This window comes from Sylvia atricapilla, chromosome 2 (assembly GCF_009819655.1).
Source record: "Sylvia atricapilla isolate bSylAtr1 chromosome 2, bSylAtr1.pri, whole genome shotgun sequence".
Classification (NCBI taxonomy): domain Eukaryota; kingdom Metazoa; phylum Chordata; class Aves; order Passeriformes; family Sylviidae; genus Sylvia; species Sylvia atricapilla.
Genome location: NC_089141.1, coordinates 83,076,774 through 83,099,300, shown reverse-complemented (window position 1 = coordinate 83,099,300; position 22,527 = coordinate 83,076,774). Strand labels below are relative to the sequence as shown.

The 22,527-nt window shown below is 36.6% G+C and overlaps 1 protein-coding gene and 1 long non-coding RNA gene across 2 annotated transcripts in view; both read left to right on the top strand.

The window, feature by feature from the left end:
• Positions 1-22,527, top strand: part of GABRG3 (gamma-aminobutyric acid type A receptor subunit gamma3) — a 288,690-nt gene that overhangs the window by 45,884 nt on the left and 220,279 nt on the right.
• Positions 6,561-14,158, top strand: LOC136374487 (uncharacterized). The gene is made up of 3 exons (XR_010745913.1): positions 6,561-6,708; positions 12,285-12,432; positions 13,636-14,158. It is a non-coding gene; the product is annotated as an uncharacterized lncRNA (long non-coding RNA).

The window sequence follows — 22,527 nt, the reverse complement described above, 5'->3', positions numbered from 1 at the left end:
AGGATATATTAAGAACTAGCTGCCTACAGCTTGTGCACTTACAGAATATCAATTTGTGGCTTTTCTCTTGATGGAGAAGCTACTTGAAAGCCCTCTTTCATTTAGAAATAACCTGAATAGTTAATATTTCTTATAAAATGCTTTGCTGAATTGACAGCCTGAAACAAATGATAATGCAAAAATTAGCCTGACTTTTGAAAACTGTATCCAGCTATTATCTTATGAAAACAATGTTCTAGACTATATTTCCTTTCTACCTTCCTTTCCTAATCCTGAAGAAAACACATTTAAAACAATCCTAATGTATGTGCTGGGGTCATTCTCTTTCTGAACAGAGTTTGATTGATCTTTCTGTTGGAGCTGAGCCATTTGTCTTGCTATTTTGTCACAGTGTCTTGGAAAACAGCAAATTGGGATATGCAAGAATAGAGGTCTCTAATAAGCTCTACAGTTAGCCTAGTAAAAATGCCTCACTGTCTTCTTAAATCTTTATTTACTCTCATTCTCTATAACATAGTATGTTATCTCTTCTGGACAGACATCTGGGGCTTCCATCAGTATTTTTCAGTTACATCTATTTACCATTCTTATTTGGATCAAAGATGACCTGTTATTATCTGGAAGAATTTTCAGATGTTTTACTAAGATTTTCAGCATAAAGCATCTTACATCTTATATGCTCAGGTTTTAGTTGTCTACATTTTTGTCTAGTAGCTACCATGTGTTTTCTAATAAATAAGAAGGTGTTGGATACAGAGGATATAGGATGGGTGCAATCATGGTAAAGCTATTCAGACCAAAACAGATTATGGTGGAGGTCTTTATAATTTATGACTAGTGGAGGAACAAGAGGAACAGTGTTTGTTGGTAATGAGGTATAGTTTTTTTACAGAGGAACTCTTTGAGTGTTCCATATCCATAAGTAACCTATTGTTAGCTTAAGGCTTCTTTTCCTTTTTTTTTTCCTCCATCTGTTAGCTCTACAGCAATAAAGAGAAGCAAATTATATATAAACCCTAAAATTTGGCCATAAGTAATTGATCAGTGTTTAAAGTATAAAAATACATGAAGATTGGGTGAGTAGCTGAAGGACTGGTATAGCAACACTCATGTTTGTTGTTTGGATGTATTTGTCAGAGTTTGATTTAGATTATTCTTCAGTGTATAGTTTTATTAGTGATAGATTTTATTTTGATAATTTATGTAGTTTGTTGTAGTGTAGTAATCTGTATTGTGTTTTCTCTTTGTGAAGGCTGACTGATTTTATGTCATAGTGTGACCTAGGAGGAGCTGCATATTCTACAGCAGGACATAGTACCTTCATCCTGAGGACACCAATGGTGTGGACTAAAAGACTAAATGTATTTCCTTATTATTATACATGAACCTTAGGAGTGTGACCTGAAGGATTCCAGCTGTTTAGAGAACTGTCATGATGTTTGGGTTTATCTTCAACAGCAGAGATAATGCAAAACTAAAATTTATTTCTGTTTTTACAGTAGATACTGAGCTGCAGAAATCCCCCATATCTTTTTGTTTGGGGCTTTTTTCTTAAATTACAGATGTATATTATGTTGTTTCAGAATTATGTAAAAAAACCCCAAACTTGTATTCTTACCAGATTTGCTTCCAAGAAACCAGATCTAAGGAAACAGATTGGAGAATCTAGTGCTGGAATAAGATGACTTGCACTGTCAAACATTTGTCAGAAACACATCTAACTTAATATACTTCAGCATGGTGGCTCTGGGAACTTAATTTCTTTCAGATGATTTATTACATCTTTGCTGTAGCATTCAGTGTTGAATAAAACTTGGAACCAAAATTGGACTAGCAGTTTTCCCTACATTCATTTTTTCACAGGGATTCCTCTGAGTTGGAAAGAAGTGAGATAGAACTGTGGAGTGGGTGATTTATTGTTTCAGGTCCTGCTCTGATCCTGTGCAGCAGGACACTGCTCTGTGGGTGGAAGTTAAGTCAGGAACTTGCTTCTTTTGTTTTGAAATCTTCTTCATGCGATTTAAAGTGAATTCCAATTGATCACAAGTCTTTATTACTGTCCATGCTTCTGAAATGGTATTGATCAAATTATCCCTTTCCAGGAAACAAATTAATTCAGCTTTTTCACTCAAAATATTCATTGAGTAGGAATATATGTATGTGTTTGAAGACCACTTTCTTTTATTGTTATGATCATGTATGGGGACAGTTCTAAAGAGAAGATGCTCAGGGGGTTGTAGAATTGAATCCTTTAATGGCAATCTGCATGTTGATCACCTGTTAACATCTGTTTAGGAAAAAAAAAAGCGATATATTCCACAATGGTCCCTGAATACCACAGGTGTCACATCTGCGTGAAGTACTTGATGTCATCTGTCAGGATTCGTCTGCTTGCATTATTTATTGAAGGGCTAAAGGTAGAGGCATATTTGTCACTTGCTTGAAAATGAAACTCTGTTCCTAATGGAAGTCTTTTAACAGAGGGACCTCCTGTTCACAGGAAAACAGAGTAGACATGGGAAGGAAGAAGAGGAAGGGAGTACAAATGTTTTTCTTCTCTACATAATTTTGAAGGTTGTAATAATGGGATATCCCAGAAACTGAAAAGATAAGACTATGTTCTAGGTAAAAGCTGGGAAATTATGAAGGAACTGCTGCTCATGGGATTAAGATGGGAGAGTGGAGCATGTTATGCAGAAGAATAATCCAACTTATCAGACTGACTGAGGAGAAAGGAAATTAAATAAACAAGAAATGGCCTAATTTATAGAAATAACAGCTAGATGCTTCTCTGGAGAGGAAAAAAATATGAACAGCAGATGTCTTGGAGGGTCTCTGAAGGCCCAGTGCTCAAGAATATTTTGGGAAATTATGTGTGGTTTTCATTTTGCCTAGAGTTCCCTTTTAGGTATGGGAATAAAACAAAGGAGAAAATTGTATGGAAAACTTCAGTTATATTTTGTCTTATTTAAGTTCTGACAGCTACCTCTGAATTAGTAACAGTATCAAACAGCAGGGAAATAAGTGTTTGTGGGGTTAGGCATCATTCGATCAAACATAGATAATTTATGGTAAGATCAGGTACACCCTTCAAGGATGTATTTTTTCTCTGCTGGCTTTCAAGAAAGGGAGCCGTTTGGTTCTGTGAGTCTATCTCCTTTTAGCAACTGTACATTCACAAATAGTCAATTGTAAGCCTACAGTGAGGATGGAGAGGAAAACTAAACTACTGACAAATATGGAAGGAGTGACAGTACTGAGGAAGGTGAGGAATTAGATGTCCTGGTGGTCTAAAGATCTTATGTTTGAACAGCCGCAATCCCATCAAGCAAAAACAGAAGCTGTTTGTGTGCTGAAAATGTACCAGAGAAGCCTATGAAAGTGAGTGTGGGCTGCAACGTAGATGGGTCCAACTGAAGGAGATGTAAGACTAGTTGCATTTCTGTTTTCAGGTTCACTTTTGAAGGCAGTGTATGTGTGTAAATGTGAATGGGTATGCTCCTAGTAGAGCAGAAATCTCTCAGGCATGTGATTGTTTAGAGCGGATTATTTTGTATCCTTTGAAGATCTTGTGTGAAACCTTTTTGTGGCTTCTCTCCAGTTCAATTAACTTGGCCCATTGCTGAAGAAACCAGGACCAAGGGGCTGAGAATTGGTTTGCGCTTGGAACTTGCCTAAGCACAGAGTCAGAGGAAAAGAACCTGTATGTGTACCTGTACAGGAACCAGTGTCAACTTAACCATAGCAACCTGAATGATTAACTGGTGGACTAGGAATGCCATGAAGGTCAAGGCTAAATGTTCTTTATTGATTTTAAGTTTTGGACTTGGGAGCCAAATGCATTGTAAGATTTTAACAAAACTATATACTTACTGAAATTTAAGAAGGATAAAAAGGTTGATCAAGTGTTTTTACCACTTACCACTCTCAACTTCTTAACACTCCTTTAAAATATTGCAGGCTTTGTGAACACAAAATGGTATAAATGTTTTCCCAAAGGGATTACACTATGTTCTTCATCCTGCTCAAGCAGGCTTGATATTCCATAGAAACTGCACCAAGGTCAGGGCCATTACTTACCAAGTCTTATTGAGCAAGATGAGAGTTTCATCAAAGCAAAAACTGAATCAGTGATTCAGTATCTAGCTCAATAGTAGAAGGTCTGAGTCTTAAGCTGAAGACAGAAACATAAATGCAACAAAGGGATGTTGAAGTGTAACAACTTCAGTTCTTTCAATTTAAACACTTGTCTTTAGTCTAGTATTCTGCAGGTGTTCCCAGGCCATAAGTAGGCTATATAAATGCTCCAGAGGTTTAAAATTAGCTTTAAGAAACATTTATAAATAATTGACAAACATTGTTCTCTGGCATATCAGGTTTATCCTCAGTGCATCAATATTTTTTTATGATCCTGGTCAAGTAATTTTGTTCATATAAATTAAGCAGTAGTGAGAGTACTTTTGCTTTGCAGAGCACTTTTTAGGTTTTTGAAGGTCTCTAAGAGATCAGAGGACATTTTGAGAAGTGAAGTTATGAAAATTTGTTGATTTTTGAGGTTCTTCATGATAATTTAGTTACCCAAGAGCAGCAAAATTCAATAATATCACAGCTAAAATTAACAGCTCACAAAAAAAGTTGGGGGCCTGAGATGGCAGAGGAAGAGTGTTAAGTCTGAGCTACTTCCTAGACAGCAGTAATTGTTTGTGGTTTCATGGTGAAAATTGCTTTTTTTTTAAAAATACACAATATTCTGAACATTTTTTCTCTATTTTGTTCCCTCTTCTGCTTTTCTCTCTTGACTCTTTGCCAGATTTACATTTCAACGTGTTCTTGTCAGCTCTTAAATAATCTGAAGCCCCCCTTGCCAGTTCCTGAAGTTAGAGTCTGACATCACTCTGGCACAGCAGTTAATGTTGGTACCTTTTCTGTGGAGGTTCCTGAAGCAGTGCTTGTCTGGCTGTGTGTAGCCAGAGAAGCCACAGATCACTCTGCACCTCCATCTATAGATCTCATATCCTTGTTGTCAGAATCCTCTCACAGATATTGGTGGGATTCTTCTGGATGGCAACTTCTTAATGCTTTTTGACTAGGATGTGTTATAATAGGGAATCAAAAGCAGTCAGAAAACCTCACACAGTGTTGGAAGCTCTTTTGCCTGTAGAAGGTGACGCACATCAAGATGCTTTGGATGCTGCCTGGTCTAGCAGGAAAACCTCATAATGGTTGGCTAGTTTCCAGAGGGAAGGGTGGGAAAGCATTTAGCATTCATTACACACGTGCTGTACTTAGCTAATTCTCATTGCATCACAGGAGATGACATGACATCTTTATTTAGCAGTAGAAAGAGACATTTTGTACATGGCTATGTTTAATTCCCCAAGTTCTGAACTACAGACGAACAAAAAAATTATTTCTTTCTAATAGCCTTATGTTCTTAGTTTTATAGATTGTGAGGTGCTTTTCAGACTAATGAAGCTTTATTCAGGGGGAGTGATGGGGGCTGGTTTTCTTCTTCCCCCTGCCCCTTCCCACTTGGGAAATTCTTGGCTGTATTAATCCTGCCAAAGAAATAGAGCTTCTTTACTGGAGACAAAGAAGCTAGGAAATGTAGGTATATTTGTGTAATTCTAGCTTTTTCAGTAGAAAAGCCTTGGGAAAAAAGCTAATCTGCTTTCTACATGTTCACAGTATTCGCGGTTTATCACTTGAGTTGGTGCTCAAAATAAAGATGACAAACAGGTTTTTCCAGAGGTTATCTAAGATTTTGAGTTCAGTGAAGTTAGAAAAGCCATCAGAATTAAGCTCCTTTAAATCAACTTCTTGACTGCCCTCCTTAAGGTTGAGAGACCTGGTAGAATAAATCCTTCAATGCAAGATTGAGTAGCTTTCAGTGCAGGTGTGTACATAAATATTTAAAGGTATAATGGGTCAAATAAATAACAAAGAGTTCCTAGACTGGATGCATGTGCCTAAAACAAGAAACTCAGAACAGTTTATCAAATACCTTTTTGAAAAGATTGTTAATAAGCTGCCTAAATAATTTCATGAATTAAGTGAAGTAAAGCACAACAGGAGTAACAAAAGAGCTCAGCCTGTGCTATTGTGACTTGAAAGACCCAGCACAAAAGATCCCAGAATAGGCTGTGCTGGTGCCATGGCATCTGCCTTATAACCAGCATGTCTCTGGAATCAGAGTCATGATGAAAGTACATAGATCTCACATTGCTGTACTGACTGGCCTTTTAACCTAAGGAAATAAAAAGACTAAAGAATACTTCTTCTCATGGGAGAAGAAGTATTCCAGCACTGCAGATCTGGGGTGAATATGTGAGTTTGCAAATCCTATTCAATCGGTTACTCAGAAATTAAAATTTTGCAGTTCACATGGGAGTACGGTGTCCAACATCCAGAGGGCATTGGTCAACTACCTGCCCATAATTATGCTTGTAAGACTGGGTGTTGCTTGCTATATGCTAATTGAAAGCCTCTGGATAGCTGTTAGTGGTGTTAATTTACCTTAATATCTCTTCACGGTTTAAATACCTTGCAGACCTGTGAGCGTTACTGTTTTTGCTGAAGAGGAAGCCCTTGGGTGGCAGGCCTGTCATCAGTTCCAAGCCATTTATAAACCCTCTAAACGTTTGATCTCTGCTAATAATCCAGATTCTTTGTAGAGCAAATTGAGAGAAAAGATTCGTTTTTCTCAAGGTATCCCTTTTAGAGACCTGTTTTAAATTTTTACAAGGAAATGTTTATGCAAACCTATCTCTTTCTTTGATTGACTAAGAGGCATATAGGTGCTAAGATTCTCTTAGCAAAAAGTTCTTGCTATGCTGGAAGAAATTAATTCTTGACTACTACTGTTGCTACAGAATGCTGTGGAAATCAGGGAGAATTATTTTTATAAGCAGAACTCACAACTACAACCAGTCACTCAGTATTCTCACTAATCTCTTTTAAAGAGATTTCTTCATTCTGAAAACATGGCCTAAATGTTTTAGGGCATACAATATGTATATATTTGTTTACCTGTAAGTGTAAAAATGTACTTCAGATGGACATGATACAAAAAATGTTGCCATCTCATGCAGACTTGTTCATGTAAGCCAGAAGAAGTGATGCTGTGGTTTGAGGTGAACAATAATAGTTTCACATTTGAATTAATGTTTACTTGTAAGATAATAGACTGGAATTTGTTTAACCTTAAACATCTTGATGTACTATAAGAGACCAAGAATTAAAGCGTCAGTAAATAATGGATTTATCTAATTGTAAACAAGAACACACTGAGTGGCCATATAGGTAAGTGGAAAGCTGTAAATCTAAGAAGACCTGTTTTGAAAACACGATGAGACATTCAAGCAAAATTCCTGAAAGTCCAACCACGTGAAATATGAGTAGTGTTTCTTCCTTAAAATAGATCGTTCTATTAATAGAAGCCTGAATAGAGGCATCCACGCTGAAATGCTTTGGCTTGACATCAAATGTAGTTTGCTCTCTGACATTTGGAAATATCTCTCAAAATGATGGTAATGTTTAGACTTAGGCTGCATTAGAAATTCTTTTCACTGGGATGTTTCTGATGTTTTTTGCACTTGTTACTGAGGAATACTGAGAAGATAGTATTATGAATAATAAGTAAGGGTTTAGACTAGTGCATGCATTGTTTTCTTTCTGCAAAGGATTTAAAATGTATCATGAGACAGCAAACTCCCACAGAACACATCTAATTAATTAATTAATTTGTAAAATTACCTACTACTTTTATATCCAGATGAATATAAGTATGCATCTGAAAGGGTAAACACAGCTGTGTCAGGCTCTACCTAAGGATTTTGCAGTACAAAAGATGGATAGTTTCCCCACAAACAGAAGTATACTTTTCACTTTTTTCATTTTTCATTGATCTCTCCTAGAGGACTCTGGAAAATATTAGTTTCAGCTCTGACTACTCTGTTTTTGTTATAGTGCTGCCAAATACAGGAGCATTTTACCACATAACTATGAACTCCTGAGCTTTGGGTGACATACACTGCTTCTGAATTACTTCCCTTTGCTCTCTGTAATCAGAGTATTTGTGCATCTGTAATGTTTTTCTTTTTTCTTCTTCAGCAGAGAGAAATACTCACCTTTATTAGGGGTGTTGCAAACAAGTATTCCAGCCATGTGTTTTTTCACCTTAATAATTTTTGACACGTGAACCAAACCTTTTGCATTCACCAGAATGTACTACTGTCTCTTGAAATCATGGATTGGTGATGTGAGTGTTCAGGACATTATGCCATGACTGTAAATGGTGCATTTAGATATTTGTTTGGATAATGCAGCTTTTTCACCATGAGAGGCATGATTAAATGGAATAAATGGTTATGTGGAGTTTTTCCCATGGCCTTAACAATCAGCTAGGAGATGAAATATGCAAAACACTCCACCAAGTGCAGCATTGAGAATGAAGATTAACAGAAGAATATAAATTCTGTGACTTGTTTAATATTTCTGCTTATTTTGACAGTTGTCATCTGGGACTACCAAACGAGAGGTTCTCCTTCTCTCCTGTGCATAAAATCCCACCGTGGGGACTTTTCAGACCAACAATGCTCACTCCATGGTTTTTTTGCAACCTCAATAAAATTAATTCAAAGTGCCTGTAAGCAGGCACTGCTCTTAGTAACATGAAAACTAGCATGCTAGAGAAGACTACTCTTGTAAAAGTTTGATACAAATTGAGAGCTATTTTAGGGGACACTGAAAACTCCAGGCTGTACCATCTTTTGGTTCTGCCAGGAAAACAACATGGATCAAAGTCTGAGTGAGGTGACAGGTTCTTTGCCACCGATGCCCATCATCTCCTGTGTTGTCAAATTTTTGTCCATAAGGCTAGATATACTCCCCTTCAGTTTCTTAATTTGCTTCTTCTAAGAACTTAGAGCAGTAGAAAATTAGGATGCTGAAAGGAAATGTGATCAAATGAAAGCCTTGCAAAGCCTTAATGCACCAGCTTGGGGGATATCAGGAGACACTCAGACACCTGGTTCTTTCAGGAGTACTGTTGTGTTTTCCAGGAACATTCCACCTTAGGTGATAGCTGCCTCTGTGTTAAACAATCCAGATCACTCTACCTTGATGCTGTATGAAATAAAAGATTTACTGCTAACATGAATAAAAGAAAAAAACCAACATTAATAAGAACTTCTAGACATTCTGCTACAAAATTAGTACTAAGAGCAAAGAGAAGGTAATCCAGGATCATGCTTTGTGCTGCCTTGTTTGTGCCATGTCCAGAAATCTTCACACTGTCAAAAATCTCTAAGATAAAGAAATTAGGACTAAAGTTAGGCTGTTTTCCTTTGACATCAGTGGACTTTGAATGTGACTATCTTTAAGGCTGTGTGTTTATTATATAATGCACTTACACAGTCTGTAAAAGGCAGTGTTATGTGCCATTCTCTAAGCACTGAAATGGGTGACACCAGTCACGGTACATATTAGATAAATTCAGTTTCAGTTTGATTGAGCTGTTATTTCCTGTCTTAGTAAGAGTCTATTTTTCTGATCCGTTCTCTGATTTTATTTTTCTTTCCAGAGAATATGAATCTTGTTAAACCTGGGACTATTATAATATATATTGACTCCCTTTATTTTCTCTACTTCCTGGCTGATATGCTAACTGTAAAAAAGGCCATCCAAAAAATACAGCCTCTAGACTTTTTTATTGATTGCAAGGGTAAAACTGGATTATCTCACTCTTGTTTTGTCTGCTCCATTTTTTACTTTTGTATTTCATCTTTAGTCTTCACATTCTGTTTTCTCTGTTTGGAAATTCCTCAATTTGAAATAATCTTATTAGGATATAAGCATTCCCTAATAAGCATTCTCTCCTGCATATTTCTCTCTATTAAGCTTTCATTTGGAGTTTAATGACAAAGTATAGATCCCTTGAAAAATGCCCATAACTGCAGTCAGTTTTTAGTCACTTATCATCCCATGTAACTCTCCTCATAGACCCCAGTGGTAATCACAAAACCTTAAGATAAATCGACAATAGGAAAGTGATTGACAAATCTCATTTTGCTAAGCTCCTTATGCTGAATAACAACACCTGTTTGCTATTTTCAGGATTTATATTCACTTTATTTGTAGGATTGCTAGCAAGCATCCTCAGTGTTCAGTAAAGTCAAAGAGGTTCTGAGAGATTCAATTCCTGAGAAGACTGGAGAAAAGTTGCATTTGGTTTCCTGTTGCTTTTAGAGGTAGATGTATGTAAATGATGTCTGTTAAAAATAGAAGTCTATGCCATAGGTTAGTAGTCTTCCAGCAGATTAATTACTCCTATTTGATTTTGAGGATTGAGTACTGGTAATTATTGGAGTGTAATGGCCATAGTGTTCTCTCGCAGAAATGACCAATAGCCATAATTTAGCTCTGAAATGTCTAGCTTATGCCTGTGACATCAAAATGTCTGAAAACTTCATTGATTAAAACCAATGGTGCTTTTGAAAACTTAGACAAATAGCTCTGGTGTATTTCCATTAAAAATGCAAGCACACAAGATTTTAATTAAATATTGATGTACTATTTAAATTTTTTATCTTGTTTGAATTCAAAGTCATCATTGAAGAAGTTTGCACCTCCAAAATGAAATTCTATGTATTAGAACCTGGAAGTATGTCAGAAATGTAAGTATGTAATATGAAAAATTGAGCTGTTTTCAGAGTATTGTCTTCCTAGACTCTGTACTTTTCTTTATCTTAGACCTTTTCATGGAAATCAATTTATTAGATTAGGATTGGACTCACATTTCCTATTTTTAATTCCTAGAGGATGCTCCTTTTATTGTAGATTTGCAAATGTAATGTGAAAGAACAGTTCTTGTTTTGGGCTACAACACACACATGATGGTGAGAATTTGAGTCTGGTCATGTATTCTTCAGAGTCTGGAAGGACTGAAGGCCCTCACTTTTCTGATACTATTAATCCTCCAGAGGACTTAAGAGCAATTTACTGACAAAATATTAATGGTGAGTCAGTACCTTTTTAGGGGCAAAAGAGGGAAAGGATAAGGAAGAGTAATGCACACAAATAAAACTACCATAGGATTATATTTCTTGCTGGTGCATGAAACAACGTATCAATTTCAGAATTTAAACTGCCTGAGACAGCATTCTACATCTACATGAAACAATGCTGTTAGGGAAATTCCTAGGAAAACTTAGAATTAATTTTATCAAACACTTCTGATTTTCTTCCTTTTTTTTTTTTTTTTTTGAAATAAATTCTGATAGGAACATCATGTAAAAAATATTGGCACTGGCAAAGATTTCTTGAGCATTTCAAAGAAAGGAAAATATCAGACTTTATATATATATATGTTTTGTTTTTCCCTTCACTGAATGAAAATCAATTTTTATACTTGGATAGAGTGATACTGCAGTTTCAGATTATCTCTTCAAAACCAAATTCTTTGTCACTGTGTATTAGGCACCTACTGAACAAGTTCCTGCATTAACCACAAATTTCAGAATAATGCATTTTTTAAAAATTCTCTATCAATAATGAGGAATGAGAAGTATAACTAGTTCCCAGCCAAGCATTTTGCCAAGTATTTAGCCACACATGTTAATATTTTTTGTGTAATGAGAAGTATAGTGCTTTTTTCTCCCATACTTGAACAATGCTTCTAGCAATCCATGACTCACAACTCTGTAGGACTTTGGTGATACATACAGGTAAAGTCTAAGAAATTACAGAATCTGTTTAATCAGCCTAGTCATTATCAGCAGATGAAATAATCCTGTCAAAATAGAGAAATGCATTTTAAAATGACAAAAAGATAAACTGAGGACAATGTATTATTGAAAAGAAAAACAAAAAAAAGGAACTTTATGGATGGAAATTCTGGGAAGTTCCAAGGTGACCCTGTCACAGAGAAACCACTGATGAATTAGTCATTCACCCCTAGTTAATGGTTTGTCTCCTATAAATAACTTTTTATAGACAGTTAATCCTCATTTTTTCATGGTCTAGCAACTATTTCCAATGTCTTTCAGCTACGTTTGAGTACAGACTTGGGAGATGAAAATTTGCCAGCTAACAGCATTTTTTCATTGTAGTAGCTGGGGATTTTGATTAAACGCGACCATACAATTTTGTAATGACTTGGTGGAGGCTGTTCTGCTCAATTCATCCAGTGCAGTTGAGGATGTGGAGCTGTTGAATTTTTTAGATGTTCTGTTATTCACCCACCAGCTAACACAGAAATCATCACATATGATTTTCCCTGTCAGAGAGAAGATAGAGAACTTGTCAGAGAAGTTTGATTCTTAACGACTTCAGTCTGTAAAGGCAGTGAGAGTGTCTGAACTGGGACACCATCTGTTCAGCTGAGGTGGTTTCTCAGTCGAGCTGTGACTGTGCTGTAAAGACCTGGTCAATGTGAGTTATGACTCTCACTCACCTTGTGGGGATAGGTTGCCGTTGAAAGACATCAGGATTTAGGCAGAAGACTTACGATTTGCCTAAGTCATGTTCTATTGTGGATACAGGTGAGATACATGCTCAGATTTTAGAAGCTTGGAAACATTCCCAAGCTCCCAAATCTATATGCTGCTTTAATTAAGTATTGGGCATCCAAGTTTTCCTTTACCAAGACCCAAGACAAATAAGAGCTGAGTGGTGAAGAGATTGGACAGCCCACTTAGAGAGTTTTGGCTGTGGTAGCAATAAGTGTTAAAGAAAATTGTGTGACAGTTTGGCTGAAATGGAGAATAAAGAAGAATACTGAAAAATTCCAGAAAAGAAGACATTAGCAAGAAAGGGATAAAGATCTTGACCAATGTAAATTTGTCACTTTTATCTTAGCATGTTCCAAAAGAATGTGAGAGAAACTGAGACAAGGTATGAAACACATTCTGTACCTTTGACTAAATTGAAGCCATTCTTTTGTTCCTTTTAGTATACATGGATTGCTTTCACACTTCTGGCAAAGATTTGTAATTGTGTGTGCACCAAGTCTGTGAAAGACTGTGTTTCATTGTGTCTGCATTGCAAATTTAAAGGGAAATATGATTAGCAGTTTGAAATTTTCATATTCATTTTTCAGGATTCCCATTAATTTTACAGAAAATTCAGTGTAGTCTCTAAAAATGCCTCTCACTTTCCTCTTTCCATTTCAGTCTTTATTCTAAACCTCTTGGGGGGTTGGAAGTCTACCTAGGCAAGACAGTCACTGAAAACTCTAGTACTTTGGTGAAAAATAGTATCTTCAGATATCGGTAATGCCCCAGTATGCTTATCAACACAAGTCTACATGTGACATTTGGTAGAGTTTTTTGCAGGAAGCGTTTTGTTTTTAAAGACTAGTTGCTAGATGTTTGCCATAATCAGTGCAAATTTGATATAGGCTAAGTATTAACTCAAAATTTTGTGTGAAGGAGATGTTGTTGTTGATCTTTAGTTTTAACTGGTATTTTTTCTTCCATCTCTGCTAAGGTATATTTTAAGATTTGCTGTGTTTTAAAATAGCATTAACAGACTATTATTCAAACCATAAAATTTTAGAAACTGTGATGCAGGACTTTGAGAGTACAGTTCTGTGTTTATAGTGGGAAATGTAAGCAGTGTATTGAGATTTTTCAGTAGTGTGTCCAAGAGGATTGACTTCAAGTTAACCTGAACTAGAGATTGAAAGCCTACCTTGCACAGTTATACTGCTGGTCACTCCTTGTTGCTGAGGAAAACATCCTGAACTTACAGAGTCTGAACATAGGGGCTTATTTAAATACTTCTGCACCTTTTAACAGTAGTGACATTTCTAATGTGGTCAACAGAATTGTGTTTAGAAAGTTTCTTGTATTTTTTTTTCTGTGTGTAAATCCTAAGCTCTTCATCTTCCTCTCTGAAAGCTCTTCTTTCTGTAGATAGCAGAAATCAGGATAATAGCATATAGTAACTAAATGAATTCAAATAACTTCTGAAATATCATTTCCAGTTAAAAGAGCTTTTTAGTTAAATTAGAGATATTAGTTACCTTTGACTTTCCAATATTGGCTGACAAAATTCTGCAAAACAAAATCCAAGGTAATTTTATGATTTGTAGCAATCAAATATTTAGTTTTTGGGATACCATCTTCAAAGTTTTTTAATTTTCGGATTATAAATAGCTAAAAAACGAAAATGAAGAATTAAAAATAATTTTTAGAAACATTCATTAAATTCTACAAATGATTTATTTGACCTGTTATATAAATAAGGAAATATAAATATCTTCTCTGCAGTGAAAAAATGTTGACCACCGAGTTCATCTAGTAAAAAAACACCAAAAGACAAACCCTACCACTCCTACTCCAGCCCATTTATTATTGAGTATATGAGTAACAGTCTTAACAAAGACTTTTGTCCTTTCATTTCAGAACATGTTTCTTTTTTCTGTTTGACATCTCTATCGAAAAGAAAAAAAATTCTTTGGACTTCATTTTCTTGCCACAAGTTCACATAAAATAAAAAGAATGGTGTGTTTCAGATGGAGTCTTTTTGTCTCCGAGTATGAGAGGTACTAGTGTCACTCAAACATGTTTAATGCAGATCAACCTTCCAACAAGTTTTGCCAACTGCAATTATTCATTGCTGTAATTTTATTTCCTTTTTGGTCCATCAGGTGACTGAACTGAGTGTCTATGGCAAATATCAGAAACAAGAACAATTGCTTTGCCAGATAGGAAGCTGTAATAAGCAAAAAGAAATCAGGTCTGAAATAGAGATGATTTAGAAGCCCAGAATGCAGATCTAGGGTTGAAGACTACAGAGGCTTTAAAAACTGTTCAGCCTATTTATTGAGACAACTAAGAAAGTCCTTCTTCATTTTGGAAATTTCCTGCATAACACATTTAATTGTATTTTAATCAATACTGACTTTTCACACTTGCTAGTTAAAAAGATTTTTTTGAAACTTCTTGCTGGGTGTAAATGTAGCTTTGGAACATTTACATTTAATATTAGTAGGCAATTAGTAGGCAGCATCAGTGATAGTGAAAACTGAAGGCAAATAATTTATGACATAAGTATGTGTTTAGGAGCTTTAGTAGTCAAAGCTCTTGAAATGGGATGGTTAGGTATTCTTCGAGCTCAAAGTCAAAGGAACTTTGCTTTGTTTATTTGTTTTTTTCTTTCTCCCCAAATGTATCCTTGCAAGAAGACAATGTTCCAGAGATAAAGCTTTGGCCATTAAACAAGACATTCAATGTCTGTGCCCTTATGATCCAGAATAAAACTTTTACATGCTCTCTTTTGTCACTGAGAGTCAGTACTGCATGTATCAGTTGCAACAGGATTACACTGCTTTTGAGGGTGTTTTGGGGTTTTTTGATGCTCTGGCAGTTTTCTGGCAGACAGGAATGTAATATGAGAGAGATTTCTTTCCTAATCTTTATCTGCATGTCTCTTCTCCATTACAGCCTTATATAGTTTGTCTTTTTACTGCATGTATTAGACTTACATTCTTGGACACATGCTTCAATACACTCATTCCTTGGCAAAAATATGTTTATTTCTCTATAGTTCATCATTGCAGGTTTACTGGTCCTGAGACAGTATGAAATTCAAGGAAGAATCCTTCTGAATTTTGTTATTTTAGCAGGAGAGAAAAATGCAAGAATGTAGCAACTGAACAATGAGTAGAGATGAGCACACAACTTCTAGGACATCATTACATCTGAAGTTACAGACCCCTGCTCCCCTAAAAACAGAATTTATCACTGAGGGATCTAGGTTTTGCTCCTCAGGTCAGGAACAGTGGTTGTGCACTATCGGTGAAAACTGTCTGGGCTGCTGACATGACCCAGCAGTAGTTGCTTTACTACCTGAAGAAAGAGCTTGTGAAATCCTGTATGATGCTTGAGCTGTGGGTCCTGTGCCCATCTGTGGAGAGATCCTATTTTTGATGCATTAGAGATGTTGTAGGGACACTTCTCTGTTTCTTCCCATGAAATATGCAATGGGCTCACAATACCTATAGCAAATTCATATATCTTCCCATTGCTGCAGTAATCAAAAAGTTGCTCAAGCTGCACTTGAGCGGACAAAGAAATTTATGATGGAGGGAAATTGGGTTCTTTCCGAATCTCCTGCTCTGCCAACTTGTCTGCAGCTGAATAGGATGACTTGCAGAGTGGTGCTAGTGTTTTCAACCACGGAGAGGCAAAGGGTGGTTTGTTCCTGCCTCAAAAGGCCCTTACTGAGAGATACTGCTACTGGTAATCAGCTCCTCATAGGAGGTGTTTATTCATTGACTTTTATCCCAGCCCTCTGCATAGAACAGTGTGATTAGTTCAGTCAGAACATGGGCACACAAAGAAAATAATAAAATAGGGAAAAAATTGGAAAAGTATTGAGGTTATTTAAGATTAAAAAGGGGCTTTGTGTTATGAAAATAAAAGTACATCTTGTAAAACCAATTAGTTAAAAACTAGCCATGGGAATTAATTAGTAATATTTTTGTGCTTTTTCTGCTTAATTTGAATTATTATAAAACTATTTTTTGGGGGGGATCAAAATAATCTATGGATCAAGGTTTTCGATCCTCTGCTTCAAAAAAATAATCAACATAATTTCCTACTAGGAGATATTGTGTTAGATTGAGGAAAATGTAGACATATAATTTTTTAATTATAAAACTTCAGGAGCTTCTAATCCTCCCAGAATTGTAATCAGGAGATGTTGAAATCAATTTCTGTTGTTCTTGATACATGGGGTTTTAATTTAAATTGGTAACTTATTCCTCCAATCCCTGGGAAGGGAAACTGGCAGCTTGGTCAATTAAATTCAGACTTCTGTAAATTACTTTTATTGGACATCATTCATGCAATAGCACCTTGATATACGTAGGCAATATCCTAGTAGGCTTTGGGAGTGTGGATTTTAATCACTGCAAGTAGCCAAGGAATTTAACAACTTAATGACAAGTCCCCCTGTTTTAATGGGAGCTGTGTGCTAATTAATGAGTACAGGTAGTTTGTCAGCGTTTTAAGAGACACTGATAACTAGGCTGCATTTTCCCTTTGGGAATGTGAATAATTGATTAAGTTTGGCTTCCAAATCAGCTGAATTGGGAGAAGTGGAAAGATTGCTGCAAATTCAGAAAAGTCTATGGTTTCTTTTTAATAAAACAAAACCTTAGAGTTTTATGTTCAGCTGAACAACTGCAAAAATTTCCATTTGGTCCAATCTAAAATAGTTCATTTCAGGTATTAATTTTAAAATACCAATGCACTAATGGGGAAAAAAAAAAAAAAAAAAAAAAAAAAAAAAAAAAAGTCCAAGTTTACTGTACTTTGAGAGCAGGAAGCCACATTCTTTTTCACTGTGTCCAATAACTAAACTGAAGAGGATGGAGAGGCGAGGTTAGAGGTAAAACTAGTGACAAGACCCTTCCAGGGTTTAGTGGCTTTTGCAGGAAGATTTACTAACTGAGAAGATACAGGAAAACTCTGGTCTTTGAATTCCTCTGCCAGGATATAGAGTAGTAGTTTGCAATAGGCACAAAACAAAGTTAAGTAGTACCTTTTCCATGAAAATAAAACTGATTAACGTTTTCAGCTTTCACTACTACATACGACGTGTTCATGTCTATAGTTTTTTTATTAGAATACAGTGGATACTGGAAAACTTCCCCTTACTCTGCTTAGTTTTTCTGTAATTGTTTTGAATGTTCCTCTTTTGTCATGTGCTTGATTCCAACATATCCCAGAACACCCCTCTCCATCTTGGCCAAGATGTTTCTTTTTTTTTCCAAAAGTTTGTCTTTTTTTCATAGAATGGCATAATGGTTTGGGTTGGAAGGAGCCTTCAAAGATGGTCCAGCCCTGCTGCCATGGTTGTTCAAAGGCCTATCCAAATGTCTACCAGTCTCTTCACCTTGGAGACTTGAATAAGGCTTCAAGTCTCCTCACACTTTTTACTTTCACTTGTGAATCTGTAAAAACTGCTGCTCATAAGGACTTTGTGTCATTTGTCTACTGAATCCTGACTTCACGCCAACTGAAATCAGGTAAAAAGCCCTTACAGAAATCTAGAAAGTCATTACGGGAAACAGTAATTGATTTTAGAGTAAGGTTTGGCAAATCTGGAAAGCTGTAACCCAAAATCTGATCTTCAGATTATTCTCTTTGTATTTTATGTCACTGCTAAGAAGTTTGTTTACATTACTTCTGAGTTTTTTCTTCATGTAAATCACAGGCAAGCATAAATATTCAATGCTTTAGGCTTGCTTTTACTGTAGTTTGTCATTCAGTGCTTCAACCAATGAAGATATCCATTACGTAGGAAAATATAATCAGAAGTAATTATTCTTAGAATCTTCTCCTACAGTCTTTATTAAATATTTACGAGTGGAAGGAAGGTAGCTTTTGGGTTTTTTTTCTTGTTTTAGAACAAAATAGGAAAGCAGAGGTGGAAAAACCTGAAGGCTTTTCCAACACTGAGTGTGCACAGCATATTTGAGGGGCAGGTAAACCCTATGTTTTTCAGAGAAATCTTCCTAACAATTAAAAGAATGAAAAATTATTTGAAGTAGTCTTTTTACAAGAATGTATATATGGAATAAACTAAAAAGAGGATTTGTCCAAGTATCCAAGGCAGACAGCCTTTGACATGTGAACAAGACCAGGAAACAGCCTCTGTTGATTCTGAAGCAGTCCTGCTTGCTGACCTTGGACGTATAAAGATTCTGCAAGTGTGGAGTGAATTAGGAAAAAAAATTGTTAGTAAGAGGGCTCAAGATTCTGGTGATTCTGTGGAATCATCTTGAAGATCTGTGGAATAAGATGACTCCTACTTTCCAGATAATTTATTGAATGCTCTACTTTTATGTTTGTTGTTTCCCTTTTTCACATTATAGAAATACTGTTGTCATTCAATCTAATTGGTTCTTAGAGGCTGTCATTTTATTTTCTAATATCTTGTCCCTTAAATGTACTACCAAGGTAAGTAAATTGTTACAGCACCAAAATATAAAAAAGCAGGCTTTTTTTTAGATGATAAACAAAGCAGTAGACAAATGTAGTCCTTTGCAACACATCAGCTGCTTGTTATGGAGTCCCTTAAACATAAAATAGCCCTAGTCACTCTTTTCAAAAAAATGTGCTTGGGAATACAATCTATAAAAGAACTATAAAAAGCATATCCAGAAAACAGCCACTATGAGATAGTTATTTCCCCCCTTTAGGTTTCTGCTGCTGTATGTGATGTTGGAGTAGTGCATCTACTTCAGTCCAAGAGGGATAGAGGATCTGGTTTGACAAGTAATGAAAGTTAAATTATTTAAGTACAATCTGCATGCTTTGAATCCCTTAGCATGCAAGAAAAATCAGACCTGATTACAGAAAGAAATGGGAAATTTCAGGGCGGAAACTGGTTTTATATGGACTTCTCTAAAGCCTTTGACATGGTCTCTACAGTGTCCTTGTCTCCAAATTGGAGAATGATGGGTGGACTGTTAGGTGGAATAGGAATTGCTTGGATGGCCACATCCAGAGGGAAGTAAGTGGTCAATGGCTCAGAGTCCCAATAGTCATCAGTAAGGAGTGGTGTCCCTCAAGGATCTGTACTGGGATCAGTGTTATTTAGCGTCTTCATTAATCACATAGAGGAATTGAATGCATCGTCAGCAAATTTGAAGCTGACGCACCTGAAGGATTGGTTGCCTGCCAGAGAGACATAAACACACTCAAGAAGTGGGCACATGAGAATCTCATGTGGTTTAACATCATGTGCTGTGCATGTGTCAGGGCGACCTTTGTCATCAGTACAGGCTGGGGGATGGACAGATGGAGAGTAGATCCTGCCTGGAAGGAGTTGGGATTGCTGGTGGATGAGAGGCTGGACATGACCCAGCCATGGGCACTCTCAGCCCAGGAAGCCAAACGTGTCCTGGGCTGCACCAAAAGCAGCAGGGCCAGGGAGGGGATGCTGCCCCTCTGCTCTGCTGAGACCCCAGCAGGAGTGCTGCACCCAGCTCTGGGGCCCAGCACTGCAAAGGCACAGGCCTGTCGGAGCAAGTCCAGACAAGAGGCACCAAGATGATCAGAGGGATGGAGCACCTCTGCGATGAGGAGAGGCTGAGAGAATTGGAATTATCCAGCCTGGAGGAGAGAAGGCTTAGGGATGACATAGTTGCAACCTTCCAGTACTGAAGGGAACTTACAAGAAAGATGGGGCAAGACTACTTACACGAGTATGTAGTGACCAGGTGAGGAGGAATGGATTCAGATTGAAAGGGAGTAGGTTTGGATCAGATATTAGGAAAGGAATATTTTCTGTGGGAATGGTGAGGCACTGGAACATGTTGCCCAGAGAAGCAGATGCCCCATACCTAGGAGTGTTCGAGGCCAGCTTGGTAAAAATCTGATCTAGTGGAAGGTGTCTCTGCCCACCACAGGGGAATTGGAATTAGATGATGATTTTCAAGGCGCCCTTTCAACCCAAACCATTCTGTTGGTGATTTTATGATTTAATGGGAGATAACAGTCAGTAATTTTGAAATGAGGCTGTTTCATATTATTCCCATCTTTGAAACTGCCTCCCCGCATGAGGAAAAGCTACATTTCCTCTGTTTTTCCAGTTTGTTGAAATTGTTGAAGTCTCAGAGTGCTTTCTCACCCATCTTGTAGGGCTGGAAGGAGCTATTAATGCTACCTGGACTCATCATAACAAGGATGAGTTGGGAAACTTAAGGCTACCAACACTAGCATGTCTGTCCAAAAATTCTATTCAGTCTGCTCTATTTAAAATCTGGTTTTGAACTGCAGAATGAACAGAAAAGAAATGGTAAGGTTCAGAAAAATGAAGATGGGAAGAGTTGCCTCCATGAAGGAGAATTTTGACACAAGAACACCTGGGGTGTAGATCTTGTCTTTCACCACAGAAAAAAAAATAACGCATTTTAAAAATATGACTCATTTATGTGTAGTCTAAGTGGAGAATGCTGTCCATGAAGCTTTTGGGAGATTTTTTCAATGGTTATGAATGTGGAACTGCTTGCAGGAGGACATTGTCATTGTTGTTGAAGGATACAAATGCTGAAGTGTGGAGTAGGAGCTTCTTTTGTGAGAGCCATCCATTTCCTTATGGATTTCTTTGTCCTTATCCTTCCTTTCCAAGCTCAACAGGTGGATAAATCTGTTTCACTGCTCACCCATGCAGCAGCAAATCAGAAGTCCCATAAGGCACAAAATCAGAGATCTATTGCATCCTCCTGCTCACCAAATGAATATTTGTAATATCAGTTGCTGAACATACAAAGATGGAGATTCTCAAGCCTTTCCAGTTCTTCATATGCCATACTCTTAGGAACTTGAATATCCCTTTCTGCCTCAGGCATTTAAAATACAGAGAACAGATGGCACCAGCCTTTTATATATTTGAAGACTATAAGGTTTTATTTGAACTGTTATTCTTCAAATTAAGATCTCTTTCTTCATTCCACAGCTCATTCAGTCTGTACTGGTAAATTTTAGATCTCAAAATTCTGTGATCCTCCTCTATGTCTTTATGTTCCCTTTGAACTTTCTGACAGACCGTGCTTACCTTGAAAGTAGGTCTCAAAATAATTTTCTAGGTGAGTCCTTACCACTGTCTCATAGAGGAGGAGGATTTTTTCATGTACCCTTCTTGTTTGTGTATGTGAAGACAGTGACCTACATCTGGAAATTTACATATGTTCTAAGAAATTTGATTTTGTTTTCCTTTACTATACTCCAAAATTTTCAAATTCATTATCCATTCTTATTATGTCCTTTAATTGTTTAAAGCCACTTCCAGGTTGATATCACATGGTTATTATTATTTTTACCATGTTTTTGTGTGTTTATCTTTTTCATGGTTAATAAAACTGTTAGATAATTCTGAATCCAAGTTCGACTTCAATGGAACCTTGCCTGATTCAGCCTTTCATCTCCTATTTTTTTTGGTCAAAATCTACTAAGATGCAAATGTGATGAAATATTTTTCCATTACCACCTCTTGTTACCATGATCAAGTGCACCATAATCCACCTTAGTAAAAAAAAAAATAGGCATTTGATGGAAGAGAGAATGAGGTTCCCTGATAACCACTCTATTTCCTTCTCAGTTAAAACCTTCTCATGTCTGTTTTCTCCAGCCTGTTTTCTCTGTTAAACAGAGGATGTTTAACATCAAAGTACACTGCTACAATCTTTTAAAAGACTGAAAATGTAAACTAAGGAAATTTTTTTTTCATATTTCAACATGCTAAATCTAGCTTTTTTTTTTTCCTGTCATAATTTCTTACAGTTTTAAAAAAAATTAAATTTGTATTTGTTTTGAGACTTACTGAAAGGAAGCTATTTAGCAAAACCACTTCAGTATGAAAGGATTTTCATTTGGCTAACACTTCACTTAAGTGGGAAAGTGAATACAGTTTGGCAAAGATATTTCAACACCTACTCAGCCCATTAACTGTTGCTAACAGACTTATCTGAAAGAATTATCTCCCTGGGTAAATGCATAACAGCCACTT